Here is a 14,426-nt window from a genome sequence, read left to right as displayed (position 1 = left end):
GGGCACGGTATCACCACCCACAATGATTCTGTGGAGGAGTCTGCCTCTTTTGGGGTTTCGAGCTTGCTGGATTCAATGCCTTCTTTCACGTATAGAGCGACTCCGCCACCAATACGTCCTTCCCTGTCCTTCCGATATAGTTTATATCCAGGGATAACCGTATCCCACTGGTTTTCTCCATTCCACCAGGTCTCGGTTATGCTCACTATATCAATGCTCTTCTCTAAGACCAAGCACTCCAGTTCTCCCATCTTGGTTCGGAGGCTCCTAGCATTAGCATACAGGCACTTGTAAGCAGTGTCTCTCTTCAAGTGTCTTTGGCACTTGTGGTTAGGCCTGTGGTAATTTTGCTCTTCTGAATTTATATCCTGTGCCCCTGCTCTCACAATGCCTACTTCTAGGCCTACCCCTTTTAAAATTTCATCATTTCTTTGGTTTTTATCCCAGGGGGGAGGTTTATTCCGAACCGGACCTTTCTCAGCTCCTGTCGGGTTTCCCCCCTCAGTCAGTTTAAAAGCTGCTCTGCTACCTTTTTAATTTTAAGTGCCAGCAGTCTGGTTCCATTCTGGTTCAAGTGGAGCCCGTCCCTTTTGTACAGGCCCGGCTTGTCCCAAAATGTTCCCCAGTGCCTAACAAATCCGAACCCTTCCACCCGACACCATCGTCTCATCCACGCATTGAGACTGCGAAGCTGGGCCTGTCTGGCTGGGCCTGCGCATGGAACCGGTAGCATTTCAGAGAAAGCCACCTTGGAGGTCCTGGCTTTCAGCATCCTACCTAGCAACCTAAATTTTGCTTCCAGGACCTCACGGCTGCATTTCCCCATGTCGTTAGTGCCAACGTGCACCACGACCACTGACTCCTTCCCAGCACTGTCTACCAAACTATCTAAACGACGGGCGATATCCGCAACCTTCGCACCAGGCAGGCAAAACACCTTGCGGTCTACACGCCCATCACACACCCCACTGTCTATGTTCCTATTGATCGAATCACCCACTACAAGGATCCCTCCACCCCCTGGAGATATATCCTCGGCACGAGAGGATAGCTGCTCATCCCCCAAGGAATGGGTCCCTTCTAAGGGATCGTTTCCCTCTTCCTCAGCTGGATGCTCTCCTTCCCCGAGACCATCGTTCTCCATGATAGCAGGAGAGCTATCATCGTTGGAGTGGGACACAGCTATAACGTCCCTGAAGGCCTCCTCCACACACCTCTCTGCCTCTCTCAGCTTTTCCAGGTCCGCCACCTTGGCCTCAAGGAAATGAAGTCGTTCCCGGAGAGCCAGGAGCTCATTGCACCGAGAGAACACCCACGACTTCTGTCCAACAGGCAGATAGTCGTACATGCTGCAGGCGGTGCAAAACACTGGAAAGCCCCCACACCCCTGCTGGCTTCTTACCTGCATAGTTTTGTTTAAGGTTTATTACATCAATGGGTTGGAGACTGCGGTTTAGTTGAGGTCAGGGAACAGACGGGCAGAGTGGGGGGGCCCTGGCCTCCTCGCCCTGCTGCCGAACTCGCTCTGCTGCTTAACTCGCCTTGACGCTTTGTCAGCTGGGGCCTTGACGCTTCATCAGCTGGGGCTCCCTCTAGCTCGTGGAGCAGGCTCACCTTTGACTCCCTTATCATCCAAGGGCCCAGTCGCCTCCCTAGATGGTCTCCTGTTTTGAATGTATTTATAGAATTTTTTGTTGTTGGTTTTTATGTTCTTAGCAATGTGCTCCTCAAATTCTTTTTTAGCATCCCTTATTGTCTTCTTGCATTTCTTTTGCCAGAGTTTGTGTTCTTTTTTATTTTCTTCATTCGGACAAGACTTCCATTTTCTGAAGGAAGACTTTTTGCCTCTAAGAGCTTCCCTGACTTTGCTCATTAACCATGCTGGCATCTTCTTGGACCTGGCGGTACCTTTTCTGATCTGCGGTATGCACTCCAGTTGAACTTCTAATATAGTGTTTTTAAACAACTTCCAAGCATTTTCGAGTGATGTGACCCTCTGGACTTTGTTTTTCAGCTTTCTTTTTACCAATCCCCTCATTTTTGTGAAGTTTCCTCTTTTGAAGTCAAATGTGACCGTGTTGGATTTTCTTGGCAATTGGCCATTTGCATGTATGTTTAATTTAATAGCACTGTGGTCACTGCTCCCAATCGGTTCGACAACACTTACAGCTCGCACCAGGTCCCGGTCCCCACTGAGGATTAAGTCCAAGGTTGCCGTCCCTCTGGTCGGTTCCATGACCAACTGGTCTAGGGAATAGTCATTTAGAATATCTAGAAACTTTGCTTCTTTGTCATGACTGGAACACATATGCAGCCAGTCTATGTCCGGGTAGTTGAAGTCACCCATTACTACCACATTTCCTAGTTTGGATGCTTTTGTGGACTTTTGTGCTAGCTGCACCTCCTCATGCAATAGGCATCCCAGCATGCAATGCATTCCTGCCTTTTAGGTGTGCATCAATTTTTTATTTTGCCTGATGAAAATTGTACCAGTATTCATGTGTAGCAGCTTCCCATTCCTCCTTTCCCACACACAACCTGTGTCCAGACACTAATTCATGCAGTGAATTATGGGAAACTATAATGCGTATGTGTATAATGGGTGAGGGACGAAAACAAGATGTTGTTCATTGCAGCAGTGTGAAATACATTAGTGCAAAATGCGGGTATATCAGCCAAAAAGCATGTTTCCTAATGCAACGGGTACTGCAGTGTGAAAGGAAGTTTAGAAATTGGAAAAGAAGCACTACCATTTTAATCCACAAAACTGATGCAGTAAGTCCCATGCAGCTGTGGTCACATGGAGGCCATGTTAAATAACTTCATGTGTTGACTGTTATCCTATTGTTTTGTTGCTATGTGCTTTCAAGTCGACTATGACTTATGGCGACCCTATGAATCAGCGACCGCCAAGAGCATCTGCCATGAACCACACCGCTCAGATCTTGTACAAAACAGCTCAATGTAGATTTGTTTTGATTCCACCCCCCCGCGCCAGCACAAATCTCCAAAAATAAAAGTTTGTACAACCTTGGTGAAAGCCATTCCAATTTCATAATGTTGTGAGAACACACCTTAATGACTGCCCAGACACTTCATTTGACAACTGAGGCCCAGGAGAGCGTTCTTCTGTCATTGTCTGAAATACAACAAAAGGTAACACCATTATGGGGCCATTTTGACTGCAGCACCCAGCTTGTGGAATACCCTCCTGAAAGAAGTCTTCGTGCCACCTTCACTGATGGTCTTTTAGCATGTGGCCAAGACAATACTGTTCAGGAAAGTCTTTAAGCTGATCTAGAGTGGATTAAGACATTAGTGGCTACTAGCCACAATGACTGTTCTACATCTACTGTCAGAGGCAGTAAGCCTCTTGATTCTCGTTGCTTGGAATCATAAGTGAGGAGAATGCTGTTGCGCTCATATCCTGATTGCACGCTTACCCTAGGCTTCCCATGGTTGGCCACTGTGAGAACAGGTGGCTGGATTCTGATGGCCCTTTGGCCTGATCCAGAAGGGCTCTTTTTATGTTCTCATTTGCAGTGATGCCTGGTGGCTCCATGTCAGTGGGGCCATGGAATCCCCTCCAAGTTTTAGTCTGAACGTTCAACGGAACTGTCCAAAGTGCTTTAGCTACCACGGCTCATTTGGCTGTGGTCATGCTCCACTTGCACCCTAAAGTGGAACAGGCCATCATGTCGTCCCACTGGCTTCAAGTATACCAAGTATAGCTGGGTTGTAAAATGTTGTGTGCAAAAATCTAGCCATTGCACATATTTCTTTTCTTTTCTGTGACATTTTGCTTCAACTGAAATAGAAAGGAAAGGAAAGAAAAGAAAAGCCAAGAAGACATTCATTCGCTCCCCTCTGCCCAAGCGTTTCATCACAGTGACAATCAAAATGGGAGCAGGGACACATTTTATTAGCCAAGCTAATGGAGCATCTCTTTCTGCTAACCTTTCCTAACTTTCTTAGAAGCCCATGTGCTTTTCACTCAATTCCAGTCTGTTTCCAAATCATCTCGGCAATTCAAGAGATTCCTATCCTCACATGAGGATAATTTTCTAAACTGTCATCTTTAAGCTTCACTGAGATCACAGCCCTGCTGGAGCTATGAGCGACTTTGCAAACACACAAAGATTTCTTTGCCAGGCGATGGCTTCCCTCACAGTAACCCATACTCAAGTAGGCCTCCCTGGGCACAAATACATAGGCACAAATAGATATATGCACATCATGTCAGTTACAAAAGATTCATGTGCATATTGTTTGCCTGTTCCTTAAAAATCCATGGAAGCATGGGTTGGGAGAAAGGTGGGCTTCCAATTAATGTTGGACTTTATGACCCTGTTCCCCTCACAGAGCTACAGTTCCCAGAGTGCCCTGAGAAGAGGGACTGACTGTTAAACCACTCTGAGAATTTTAGCCCTATGAGGGGAATAGGAGTCTCCTAATAACTCTCAGCCCCTTTTAACAGATTACAGTTCCCAGGATACTTTGGGGGAAGCCATGACTGTTTAAGGTGGTATGATGCTGCTTTAATTGTGTACTGCAGATGAGGTCTTAAGGTTAAAAATATGCGAAACAGAATGAAAGTGAAATCACTAAATTAATGCACACATGCACCCTACATGTTTGAACGGTGCATACCTGTATAAAGAGAGATATGTGGGGCTGCCCTTGAAGATGACTTGGAAACTTTGACTGGTCCAAAATGCAGTGGGCAGATTACTGGCTGTGGGCTGTTCCCTTTAGATGTTATGTAATCCCTGTTCTAAAACAGTTGCATTGGTTGCCAGTTCATTTCCAGGCACATTCAAATTGCTCACATTAGTGTTTAAAGTCCTAAATGACTGAGGCCCCAAATATCTCAGAGACCATTTCCTTCCCTACAGATCCTCTCAGGTATTAAGATCTGCAGACTGGTTCCTCTTGGTAATTCCAGTTGAGGGGATGGTGGCTCGGAAGAGAGCTATCTCTGTAGCAGTGCCTAAGTTGTGGAATTCCCTCCTTACAGTGGTGTGTCTCGCATCTTCGCTACACAGTTTCCAACGAACGCTTAAAAGATACATCTTTTTACTCTGGCCTTTATTTATTTATTTATTTATTTGTTAAATTTCTATACCGCCCGACTAGCATAGCTCTCTGGGCGGTGTACAACAGAGAAGTAATACAACAAAGAAATATAAATATACACAGTATATAAGTAGCCAAACAATAATAATAAACAAGAAACTAATGAAAACATCTCAATAAATATACAATTAAGCAATCCCCACACACTTCACAACAGTGTCTAACAAAAATATGCTGTAGTCCAAATAACAGCAAAAATGAATCTCCAAAATTAAATCTTGACCCCAAAAACAACTAAAAAACAACTAACCCCAGTAGTCTATAGACATCCCGAGCAGCAGGTTCACGTGCACATACACACACACACGGTCTCTGGCCCCTTCAGCAGTTGCTGCTTTTGCAGCTGGAGAGAGACAGGGCCCCGCCCTTCCAGGCCAGGTGGAAATCAGCCAGAAATGCAGGGAGCAGGTCTTGCAGAAACTCACACAGGTAGATGGTCTCTGGCCCCTTCAGCAGTCGCCGCTTTTGTAGCTGGAGAGGAACAGGGCCCCACCCCTCCAGGCCAGGTGGAAATCAGCCAGAAATGCAGGGAGCAGGTCTTGCAGAAACTCACACAAGTAGATGGTCTCTGGCCCCTTCAGCAGTCACCGCTTTTGTAGCTGGAGAGGAACAGGGCCCCACTCCTCCAGGCCAGGTGGAAATCAGCCAGAAATGCAGGGAGCAGGTCTTGCAGAAACTCACACAGGTAGATGGTCTCTGGCCCCTTCAGCAGTTGCTGCTTTTGTAGCTGGAGAGAGACAGGGCCCCACCCCTCCAGGCCAGGTGGAAATTAGCCAGTAATGCAGAGAGCAGCTCTTGCAGAAACTCACACACAAACTTTGACACCTGAGATGTATGTTTTCAGAACTCACCCTATTCTTGTGATGGAAATGTGTTTAAATTCTTTTTAATATTGTATTTTAGATTTTGTAACCCACCCTGGGACCTATTGATAAGGGGTGGTCTCCTCTGTGTGCCTGGAATGAAAGAAGTTAGGCACGTGGGAGAGAGCCTTTTCAATTGTGGCTCCCAGTCTTTGGAATTCCCTGCCCCAAGAAGCCCACTTTGCTCCCTCCCTGATGGTCTTCCAGAAACTTGTAAAAACTATTTTGTTCCGGAGAGCCTTTGGTTGGGACTGACCAGTCAGCCTGACACTGTTTTAAGTTTTTTATCTTTTATTTTTATCTTTTAAGTTCTTTTATTCTCACTCTCTCTTATGTGTATGCACATATATACATGTATGTATGTTTGTATATGTGTGTATGTGTATGCATAATGCACTTTATGTATTCTAATTGTATTTTATGCATTTTAATTTACTGTAATGTTTGTGTTTTTGTTGTGTATTTTATTATATATGTGTGCAATTTTATTGTAGCCGCCCTGAGTGCCCTATTGTAGGGTAGAAGGGTGGGATGGAATTATGATGATGATGATGATGGTAAATTTGTTAAACAGCCCAGAGTAGTGAGGAACTAGCTGGAAACATCTCTGGAAAGTGAAAGCCTCTCCCCCCCCCAAGGCTGACATAATTTAAATCAGGGGTGTACGTAAAGGAAAAGCCAGAGAGCTTTAGAAGGCACTTTGGAGGGACCGGGTCCAGGGTTCTGATGTGGGGCAGTGGATTTGCTGCTGGTAGAACATAAGAACACAGAAAAGCCCTCTCAGATCAGCTCAAAGACCCATCTAGTTCATTATCTTGTACTCACAGTGGCCAACCAGATGCCCCAATGGGAATCCCGGAAGCAGATCCTGAGTGCAACAGTGCTCTCCCTGCCTTGGATTTCCATCAACTGGCATTCAGAGGCATACTACCTCCAACAATGGAGGTAGACCACAGCCGTCATAGACCATGGAAGCGGAACAGAGCCTTCACTGAGTCGTCCCACCGTCTCTTCATCACTGTTGCCCAATCACGTCTGCTGCCATAAGGACAGAGGAAGCCCTCATGGATCAAGCAAAAGGCCCATGCAGTTAATCATCTTGTTCTCAGAGTGGCCAACTGGATGTCTATGGGAATCTCTCAACAGGACATGACTGCAGCAGCAGCAGTCTCCCTACTTGTGATTCCCATCAACTGGTATTCAAAGGTAATCAAACTCCCCAACCCTGTACTAGATGTTATAGAGGTAGGTGTGTGTGAAATGTAGACATGTTGATGCTGTTTTAACTGCAATGACAACAAGGAGAACTTATTTACATCCTGTTCTTTTACTAAAAATATCCAGTTTTCACAGGCCTCTCTCTCTCTCTCTCTCTCTCTCTCTCTCTCTCTCTCTCTCTCTCTCTCTCTCTGTGTGTGTGTGTGTGTGTTTTACAGTTTCTTCTAGTTTGGTCTTCAACTGGGCATCTTTCCTTTCTTTCCTTCAGTTCATTTTCCCTTTGATATTGTATTTAGGGCAAGAGTGAGATGCTAAGATTGAGAGTCAGCCAAATTAATTTTCCTCAAGAGTAGTTATGATAGGGTTGTATGGCAGGCAGAACATGAGGGGTACCCTATTACTGTGTTTATTGTTACCTGTCGCTATTGATCATTAACTGCTCTCAGCAGAAGTATGACTTCCATTTCCTATTACTGTGTTTATTGTTACCTGTCGCTATTGATCATTAACTGCTCTCAGCAGAAGTATGACTTCCATTTCCTTTTTCCTCCATGGATTAAGTCACACACATTTTTCTCTGTCAAAACATTTAAAAAAGCTACAGAGGCAGCATATTCAGAGTTTGAAAGCTGTCTCTCAGTGGAGGAAGCTATCTTTTATATATATATATATATATATATCATACCATATGTCACTGAATGGGATGTGTGCAACTCTTCCTGACAAATTTGGCTCATCTCATTGAGGGTCTTTTAATTTCCATTGGTATGCCTCAGATGTTTTTCCCAAGTTGGCCCCTCCAAATTTTCCTGCAAATTTGATGAATGGGGAAGGAGAATTTTTTTAATCCATGAGGTGACCCTGACAATCAAAGTCATACAAACAATTCCTTTTTAATTCATAGGCTGTGATGACTGGGCAACTTCTGAAACCCAGGTCAGCTGGGAATGCCTTGGAAGAGGAGCCTTCAATGGTCTTTAGGACACAGATGGGGAACCTTTGCCCTCCAGTTGTTGCTTAACTACAACTTGAATCATCCCTGACCATTGGCCTTGCTGGTTGGGGCTTCTGGAAGTTGGAGTCCAACAACATCTGGAGGGGCACAGGTTAAACCCCATGAGCACCCCGTGGGCCCCAAGAACAAAGGCATTGGGGAACCAGACAAATGCCACAATTAGAAGGCAAAGTACTTACCTGGCACAACATAAGACCTCCTTTCACCAAGGTCTAATTCACATTTCCTGGACTAATATAGGAATTTAGTTGTCCTCTAGTGTTTACACTGCTCCAAAATTAGTGATATAGTTCTTGGCTCAAAAATATACCAGATTAAATGCATACTTTTAGGGCGAGGGACAAAGCTCAGTGGTAGAACACTGGGCTTGCATGCAGAAAATCCTAGGTTAAATCCCCAACTGATCGGGCTGGTCTGACTAAGACAGCTTCCTATGTTCTTCCTATGCTTGTGGGAAAAATATGTACAAAAACTATGCAATGTATGAGTTAAGAACAAAAGAATATAAGAGCCTGCTAGATGAGGCCAATGACCCATCTTGTCCAGCATCCTGTTCTCACAGTGGCCAACCAGAAGCCAATGGGAAACTTGAATCAGAAAGTGAGTGCAAGAGCACTCTCCCCTCTTGCGGTTCCTAGCAGCTGGTATTCAGAAGCAAACTGTCTCTAACTGTGGAGGTAGAACATAGCTGTCATAGCTAAGTAGCCACTGATAGACTTATCCTCCATGAATTTGTCTAATCCTCTTTTAAGCCATCCAAGTTGGTGGCCATCACTGCCTCCTGTGGGAACGAATTCCATTGTTTTAACTATAATAACATAAGAATAGTCTTATGAATGAACACATGCAAAACTAACATGGACCAGAAGCAGACCTATCCATCCACTCCTGATTGTCAGTTGATCTCTTTTTGGTACAGGAGACGTTAGGAAGAAAAGGCAGAAATATGTGCTATGATGCAGTATTCCACTCTGCCCAGTTGGGACTGTGCCAACGGAACCATTAATTCTGCGTTGCAAGGTTAGTGTTATTAGCTAAAGGAATATCAAACACCTTTCTGACTGAATTAGTGTATGCAGAGCTAAGCTCTTCCCAAATGGAATTTGTTTAGATATCCACACGCATCTGAACACCAAGGAGCTAATGTGGCAACAGCATTTGAAAACAGTCAAAATAAATAAGTACATGGAGAAAAACAGTGCCACGGAAATCCTCTGAGACTCTGCACTGGTGTTGAGGGTGAGGAAAAAGCATGGGCTCACTAGCATAGTAGTGAAATATATTCATTTATACAGACATGAACAAAAGTGAGAAGATCAATCACAGACACATTAAAGTAAATAGTGTTGTAAGGTTTCTGAGCTGATGAGACGAATGAATGGGAAACTTGCATACTGTAATGACGGTTAATGGCAGGCTGTTGAAATTTATGTAAAATAAATATTATGGGAACTGCATTTGTTGAGAAAGAGGATTGTAAATGTAAGTAAAGCGCTTATAAGTTCCATGGAGACCATGAACAAATGGGAGCTTTAGGATCAAAGAGCAGTTAAAGGAAGCACTAAAAGATTGGGAGTGGAGAGAACAGGCTGATGTTGCGATTTAAGAAGGAGCTAAAAAGGCCTCACTCAACAACCTTGCATAAAGAAGTCTTCAGCTTTATCCAGGACAAGATGTTCTCGGGGAACCCTTGGTGAGGTACACATACAAAAAAAAATGACAAAATTGATAAAATTATAATTGATCAGATTATTATTGTAAACTGCTTAGAAACCATTTTGGTAGGTAAGCAGTATATAAATAAACAAATAAATATGAAAGAAAACAAATAAAAATAAAAAATAAAAACTTGTAACCTGAAGTGGCTTGCCAGGTGCAGCAGAGCTGCTATCCTAGCTTCCCAGAATTGTTGCTTACCGGGAGGGATAGAGGGGTGAAGTAGCGGGGCAGTTGCTGTGATGCAAACGCACTAGCAGGAGTGCTGGATTCACTTCACCAGTGTGTTTCCACTACGCCAACCTCTCCACCATGGAAGTTGTCAAAAAAGTAGCCCCCAATCTTTTGCAGGGGACAAAAGGCTGTGCAGAAGAGCATGTTGGTAGATTATCTGACTCAGCATTGGAAGTCAATGCTGAGTTAGTTGAACAAATAATCTGACAGGGTACAGGGTAGCTTCCTAGATTTCTTGATTTTGTTGTTGTTATGTGCCTTCAAGTCGATTTCGACTTATGGTGACGCTATGAATTGGCGACCTCCAATAGCATCTGTTATAAACCACTCTGTTCAGATTTTGTAAGTTCAGGTCTGTGGCTTCCTTTATGAAATCAGTCCATCTCTTGTTTGTCCCAATTTTTCTAATCCCTTCTGTTTCCCCCAGCATTATGGTCTTTTCTAGTGAATCATGTCGTCTCATGATGTGTCCAAAGTATGATAACCTCAGTTTCATCATTTTAGCTTCTAGTGATAGTTCTGGTTTAATGTGTTCTAACACCCAATTATTTGTCTTTTTCACAGTCCACGGTATGCTCAAAGCTCTCCTCCAACACCACATTTCAAATGAGTTGATTTTTCTCTTATCCACTTTTTTCACTGTCCAACTTTCACATCTGTACATAGAGATCAGGAATACCATGATCTTAATGATTCTGACTTTAGTGTTCTGACTTTAGTGTTCAGTGATACATCTTTGCATTTGAGGACCTTTTCTAGTTCTCTGCCCTCACCAGTCCTAGCTCTTCGTTCAATTGTTCTCTTTTCCCTTACATACTATTATCTGTATTATTGCATTTAGGGTTCTAACCATGTTTCTATTTCCTTTTGTTTTTGCTTCCCTTCTCTCTTTAACCATTTAAAGAGTTTTCTTCAGTCATCCATTGAAGTCTTTCTCTCTTTTTAAGCAGAGAAATTGTCATTTTGCATTCTTCCCTGATAATGGTCTCTGAAGTCAATTCCTAGTTCTTCTGGTTCTCTATCAACTAAGTTTAAAGCTTCAAATCTGTTCCTTATTTGATCTTTAATATTCTTCTGGGATGTTATTTACATTGTATTTTGGCATTATGATTGCTTTGTTCTTTTTCTTTAGCTTTACTCTGAGTTTCGATATTACCAGTTTATGATCTGTACCACAGTCCTGCTCCTGGTCTTGTTTTCACAGAAAGTATGGAACTTCTCCCTCTTCTGCTACCAATTATATATTCAATTTGATTCCTGTATTGATGTCCACATGTACAGTTGTCTTTTCAGTTGCTCAAAAAATGTTTGCAAGAAACAAATTTTTGGCTTCACAGAATTCAATAAGTCTTTCTCCTGCTTCATTTCTATCTCCTAAGCCCCATTTCCCCACAATTCCTAGTTCTTCTCTGTTGCCTACTTTTGCATTCCAGTCCCCCATAATTATCAGGACATCTTGTTCTGGTGTGTGATCAGTTTCGTACTGTACTTCTATATAAAATCTCTCCAGTTCCTTTTCTTCTGTGGTTTGCCGTTGGAGCATAGACTTGGATGATGGTTATGTTAATAGGTTTCCCATTAAATCTCATTGATAACACTCACTCAGACCTTGCATAATAGCTCCTCATTGCTTTTGCTACCATCATTTCTCATTATTAAAGCAACCCTGTTTTTTTCTTAATTTCTCATTTCCTTCATAATATATTTTGTAGTTGCCTGATTAAAAGTGTCCTATTCCCGTCCATTTTAATTCACTCACACCAGGTATTATAATTTTGATGTGTTCCATTTTTTGCTTGACAATTTCTACTTTCCCTGGTTCATGCTTCTCACTTTTCATGTTCCTATTGTGTATGTCATACAAGTCTGGACTCTCCTTTCACATCTGTGCATATCAGCCTCTGGGCTTCCTTTCCATTCTTGATTTTAGTGATGTGGAATCAGCCTGGCTCCCGCACGTATATTCATCACATGAATACTACAGCATAAATCAAGGACATGATTGCGTGAATAAAAGCCACAATACATCACAGATATACAATGCAAGAGATTTCCACATCTCCTCTTACAATGCTTTCTAATGGAGTCAGGTCCCATAGTTAGCTTCTAGTGGTTAAGTATATAGTAAACAATGAAATTTAAAGGAAGTTAAGAGATGTGTGTGTGTGTGTGTGTTTACCAGGTCTTACTGTTGCCACTTACTTGTGTTGCTGCCACTGCAACCCCTCTCCATCTCACAGGTTACTAGGGTAGGACCTTGCACAATGAAGGTAGATGGGTTGATGTAGCATTGTGTGTGTGGGGGTCTGCCCAGATGCAAGCAAAAGCAGCTTGCTGGGTGGGGCAGAGCCACTATTATTATTATTATTATTATTATTATTATTATTATATTATTAGTAGTAGTAGTAGTAGTAGTATTAGAGTGAGTAACAGTAGTAGTAGTAACAGTAGTAGTAGTAACAGTGTAGTAGTAGTAGTAGTAGTAGTAACAGTAGTAACAGTAGTAACAGTAGTAACAGTGGTAGTAGTAAAATTTAAATCCTGACCTTTGTCCTGAAGGAGCCCAGGGCGGTAAACATAAACAAAACAATATAACAGCAATGAAAAGAAAAGCATTGTAAATATGGTTTAAAAAACATTCTAAAATCCAGTTACAGTTTAAGAATGTTCTTCCATCCAGTGATCTCCAGGTTGCCAGGAACAGTCCCTTTCAACCATCAAATGCCTGGGTAAACAGGACTGTTTTCAACTTTCTCTTAGTGATGGGAGGAGAGCATTCCATAAATGGCGAGCCACCACTGAAAAGGCCCTACACTATACTGGTTTCTTGGCAGGTGGGTTGCTGTTGCTTACTGGGAGGAGGAGGCAGAAGGAACGTCACCGCAACAGAGCCAATGTGGTGCTCCTGTCAGCGTGGTTTGCACTATGCTGACCTCCCTGCTGCCTTGCTTCTCCCTCTCTCCCAGTACATAACAGTGACCCACCTGCCAGGAAACTAGACTAGTGGCTCTACTCTACCTGCCGAGGAAGTGACTTTGGGATGCAAGACAATAATGCATGTCAAGACTCTTGCACTGAATCCTACCCTTGCCTTTCATACCAGACCACAGGAGGAGGCTGTTAAAAATGGCTGCTCTTGTGCTCTAGTTTCTAAGCTGAAACCTCTCAGACAATAGCTGCAGTCCTGTACACACTTACCTGGAAACAGGATCCACTTAATTCAGTGCGTCTTCCTTCCTTTCAAACATGCATAGGATTGCATGGCCAGCCCTGCTGCAGTCCTGTGAGAGGTTGTGGCAGCGCTACATACTGAAGTCCCACAATGGTCAGAGGGATTCATAACGTAACCACAACAGCAACAAAAACCCATACCCTAATAAATAGCAATCAGGAGAGATATGTTATTAAGGTGATGTTCAGCAATAAAAACGTCATGTTCACTGGCATCAGTATCTGAGAAGAAGACGATAAAGTCAGCTGCATGGACATTGCAGTAAAGAACAGCTAAGTTTTGTAAAGCTGGAGATAATTACTGATCCCAAGCCATGGCATGACAGAAATATATTGACAGTAGATAGCTCAAAAGAAGAACATGACAGGCCCCAGATAGCTGACCCAGAGATTATCATTCAAACCAGGCAAGTTTTTCAATTAGAAGACAGCCGCCTGCCCAATTGCGCACCAGGGATGAATCCCTACATCCAGTGGGATGGTGTAACAAGCACAAGAACTGCTAAAGGACAAGATCAGGCCCCTTTGGGGTTCCTAGCTATGACCTATGGCACCCGCCATGCTTCATACATCTTCATAGCTAGGAAGTGGGGATGGGCAAGAAATTCAATTAAGTTCATATTTCAAGGCAACTCTATCAAATTCACACTTTCCGAAACAATATGAGAACTGAAACACAGCCATCCTTTGAAATTTGCACTTATTCGGATTTTGCAATGCAGTTTGTCAACCAATGTTTTAAAAAATGCATATGTTAGGTGAAAGTGTGCCCAAAAATAAATGCATGAGTGAAAATAACATACAAAAATATATGATAGAAATTTCTTGCAAAATCGTGTTCATTAGTCAAAACAGCATACAAAAATGAATTTATTAGGAGAAATTCTCATTAAAATGCTGGACAATTTTCATGAGGATCATGGAAAAAAATCCTTCCTATCTTTTATTTGTTTCAGCCATACTTTTGAATCCCTTACATCTACACAAGCATACTTATCCCCTGTATAACTATA

Source organism: Rhineura floridana, chromosome 4 (assembly GCF_030035675.1).
Source record: "Rhineura floridana isolate rRhiFlo1 chromosome 4, rRhiFlo1.hap2, whole genome shotgun sequence".
NCBI classification, from domain to species: domain Eukaryota; kingdom Metazoa; phylum Chordata; class Lepidosauria; order Squamata; family Rhineuridae; genus Rhineura; species Rhineura floridana.
This window is presented reverse-complemented; position numbering follows the sequence as displayed.